At 38.4% G+C, this 4,641-nt stretch overlaps 1 pseudogene; it reads right to left on the bottom strand.

Moving 5' to 3' along the window:
* Positions 1-2,379: 2,379 nt before the first annotated feature.
* Positions 2,380-4,401, bottom strand: LOC120133732 (annotated as a pseudogene).
* Between the last annotated feature and the right edge of the window lie 240 nt (positions 4,402-4,641).

Raw genomic sequence — 4,641 nt, 5'->3', positions numbered from 1 at the left:
GGGAAGTTCTCATTCCGATCTCTCAAAAATCTTCTTTCTTTAACTCCTCTCTTAAGGATTGGATGAATCTTAACCTTGCAAAGCTTTCTCCTCTTAAATATGCAGCGTACCATTGGAGACACCTATTTGGAATCCTCGTACGGAGAATGTGGAAGTAGAGGAATTACTTCATCTTCAATGATCGTATCTGGACAACTTTAGCGATCATCCAATTGACGCGGTCTTGGGCGAAAACTATAAAGAATAACCGAGGGAAGAACCAAACGTCAAACAAGGGGTTTCAAAGCCCTCACTCTAAAACGATTCCTGCTAGTGCAACCCTCCTAAGCATCGATGGAGCCGTAAACCCAATCTCCTTGGAAGGTGCTGGAGGTGGAGTGCTCAGAGATGATGCTGGGAACTAGATTACAAGTTATACACATAACATTGGTCGATGCTAAACGTACCACGCGGAGGTTTGGGCGCTTCTTGATGGTCTGGAAACTACTTGGAAGCTTGGAATTCGACATTTTGTGGTAGAAATGGACAACCTTGAAGCCATCCGACGTTTAAATTCTCCTGCTCACTTTATTGGCACCTCACTCTTAAGGAGAATCCATGCCTATATTCTCAAGCCATGGAAACTCACGTTTGTGAATATTGCTTGAGAAGCCAACCAACTCGCTGATGTCCTGGCGCATATCGGCCGAAGAATGCTACCTGAGTTACTAGTCTTCATCCAGCTACCCATGAACATTCAGACCGTGTTGTCTAAGGATAAAGATACTCTAACACCAAGACACGATCTTGCTTAATTCCTCTTGCCTGTAACCAAAAAAAATAGTAGAGATCCTTAAACTACACTTAAATAATACTTTTGGTCATTAAACTTTTAAATATTACAAAATAATCATTAGATTAATCGAATTGTTGAAAATAGTCATCAGGATACCTTTAGGATTCTAAAGTTTGATAAATTTAATGATCAATTTGTAAAGTGTCGATAAGATTTAATGGTTTTTTGGTAACAGTTGATAAATTTAATGATTATTTTATAACATTGTGACTAACATCTTGTAACATTTCACTAAATTGAATGATCACTCCATAACTTTTAAATGTTTAATTATCCAAATATTATTTGAGTATAATTTAAGGACCTATGATGTACTTTATCACAAAAATTAACCAATACTTAAAATAAGTATTTATAAACAATGAAGTGCCTTTTTGAAGAAAAAAAGTTAGAATTTTATACACATAATGGATTTAAATCGAAAAAGCAACCTAGATACTATATTTTTATTTTTAGTCCACGTACGTTTTCGATAAAAAAAAGATCCATTTAATTATTATTTTTAGATCAACATCTTGATTTGTTAAGTCATCGTTATTGGTCCGGCCGCCAATTCCCTTAATCTAATCAAGTTCTAATTTATTCAATATAATTAACGTTAATCTCAAATCATCTTTATTAGTCAGCATCCCATGAAAATTGATCGAGACGCCTACTCGGACCATATACGTTGGACTAGGAGATGGACCTCCATTGTTGATAAGAAAATGTTAATTATATTAATAAAAATAATCTTATCAGTTGATATAATTACCATGCCAAATTTATCAAAAAAATTTGTCATACTAAATTAATTTAAAATTTTTATGTACGCGATATATTGATTTATTTAACTAATATTATCCTCATCTCATGTGATAGTAGGGGAGCATTGGTAGGATGGTTGGGATTAAACCGAAACTTTCATAAAATATAATTTTATTACTAGATTAAGAGATTATTGTATTTTAAAATTATAATAATGCAAAAAAGTTATTATATATGACTTCACGAGCACGAGAAGAATTTATTAATGCTGGGATCGATTGAACATTTTTCATATTGTTTTAGACCTTTAATGTTGTTGATTTTTGTATTATATAATTGTGAGTAGCTTCATTAACTTGCCGAGCCCAAGATGGTAGGTAGATAATTACACATAGCATAAACTTGTGGTTAAGGTTTCACATTGGCGGGTGGGCAGAGTTTTGTTGTCATCTTGAGACAGTCCCGGGTCGATGGAAACTTCATGGGTGGCATGTTTGTTAAGCGTAGCGTAGGTGTACTCAACATTTGCTGATTTTTTTTAGGGGGACGCTCAATAAATTCGATTTCATTTTGTTGGGTCAGCTTTATTAATTTATCAATTATAAAAGAATTTATAAAATATCGTTTAAATTTCAACTGAATCATAGGGTTTAATTACCTCTGAATTAAGTGATATCTGATTGATTATTGCCTTGTATTTCATGGCTCGACAAGAACTCATCCTTCAGTCGTAACAATGTGGGTTAGAAATTCAAAACTTTAACATATGTACAAACAGTACAATAGCATGCCTAGATTTATCTACCTTCCATGATGCTGTCGGTCCAAGCGAATGACATGGAACGCGACTGTCGAATATCGTTGAACGTCGGGTGTGGTGCATAGCCAAAACTGAGAGTAATTAACCCACATTTCCCTGGACTTCACTTTTTGCAGCAAATGTGCTGCCATGTCCTCGGTTCCTGGTTCATAAGGCTCAGGGTCAATCTTCCACTCCAGGACTTTAAATACTTGTCGCATTGTTGGTCTGGAATCAGGGTCAGGATATGAGCACAACAAGCCTAGATGCAGTACCTTCTCCGTCTCTTCCTCGTCGAAGCCTCCGTTGGTTCTCAACCGTGCATCGACTGCAGCGAGTAATTTTTTATGCATCATCAACTCCCATACCCATTCCACCAGAGCTGGCTTCCCTTCTTCTATAGGTCTCCTCCCACACAAGACCTCTAAGATTAAGATCCCAAAACTGAACACATCGGTTTGCGTAGATGCTAGTCTGCCTCTAAACACCTCGGGGGCCAAATAACCCACTGTCCCAACCACACGTGTCGTGCTAGTTGCTTGGCCGTGCCCGTGCATTCGGGCTACCCCGAAATCCCCTAACCTTCCATTCATATACTTATCAAGCAATATATTGCTTGCCTTAATGTCCCTATGTAGGACCTTAGCTTCCCATCCTTCATGCAAATACAATATTGCCGAGGCAACATCCTTTAAGATGCTAATTCTATCCTCACAACTCAACATTTTGCTCTCGTCACAGTCATAATATACTCTTTTGTCCAAGCTCCCATTTTCCATATAATCATAGATCAACATGAACGTCCCTTTTTCTTTCTTGCACCAACCTTTCAAACCGACGAGGCTCCGGTGTTTTAACCGACCGAGACTCGAAATCTCGGCCAAGAATGCCCTCATTCCGTCGTTTTCATGCGAAATTTGTTTCACAGCAATCTCTGTTCCTCCCGGTAAAAGGCCCTTATAGATCTTTCCATTTCCTCCGAATCCGATCACGTTTTCATCCGAAAATCCGTTGGTGGCTGCGTCGATTTCTTCATATGTCATCTTATGCGGCCAATACTCGAATTCCCAGTCTTCCATTGCTGCTCTCTCCCTTGCTCTCCTCCTTTCTCTGTTAATCAAAACAGAGAAAACATAGCAATCAAAGCAACAATAAAGAAACTTCCCACTGTTACTCCTGAAATAAACGATTTATGACTATAAAACGGAGTCTCGGGGACAGAGAACGACTGTAGACCATCGGTGATCAGGCTTTCGCTTAATCGAGAATTTGAGTTACTAAAACTCCAAGCCAAAACCCTATGACTTTGAACCAATGTTCCAGTTGATGAAGTGAATCCAACATACATCTCATCCTTGAAAACATCAGATAAATTCAAAGGAACATTCATCAATGGATGCTTAGGCCTTTTGATTCCTATAGGAGCCATGGTAACATTAAGAACCGAATCTGCATAGTCAATCCAAACTTGATAGTTCTTACCGTCATTCAACCTCACTTCCTCAAAAGCCTGCTGTTCATCATTGCCGTAGTAACCCGCCGAGTGGGAAACTTCCTTTCTTGGTTAGAAAAAACATCGAATTCGACACCGAAGACGTGATTGTTCGGATCTCCATTGTTGGTGAGGTTCAAAAAGCCTAGATGCTGAGAGCTTGTCCCATTGATATCTGTATTCGGCATAAAAACAAAAACTATCCCATGTCCCGGGAGAGTATCCTTGTTCCATGAAGGAGCCATGGAGAAGACAAAAGATGTCGAGAAAGGAAGAACATGAGATGCATTCGGAGTCTTTGTCGGAATTCTCGATCTGTAAAAAGCTCGACCGATGACATTAGTTGTTTCATTGGTGAGCTTAAGGATGCCGGAATCTATGTCGGAATTACCATAGAGCAAAACGTCGGTTGAGTTGAAGCCATTAAAGACAAAATCAACAGATAAAACAGGCTGATAAAAAAACAGGGTTATGAACATAAGAACAAACATGACAAACATGACAAACTTTGGGTGTTTCTCCATTGCTGATAAACCCTGAAACCAGAAGAGACAATATCATGAATGGAGAATTCAAGTTATATGAAACATTGGGAATGTGAAGTCAGGTTAGCCGACATGCGTGGTTTTAAAAGTCCACGGTCAAAAGGTTTTTGATGTGATCGAGGTTGTGTTGTCTGAAAATGGAAATTCTAGTTTGGCGTTCGTGTGCAAGCTGACAATGGAATCTTCTTGAAAATCTCAACACGACAAGGCATAGCCATATATC

Source organism: Hibiscus syriacus, unplaced genomic scaffold (genome assembly GCF_006381635.1).
Source record: "Hibiscus syriacus cultivar Baekdansim isolate YM2019G1 unplaced genomic scaffold, ASM638163v2 tig00110592_pilon, whole genome shotgun sequence".
NCBI lineage: Eukaryota > Viridiplantae > Streptophyta > Magnoliopsida > Malvales > Malvaceae > Hibiscus > Hibiscus syriacus.
Note: the sequence above shows the minus strand (reverse complement) of the source record. Positions and strands in the feature narration are given on the sequence as shown.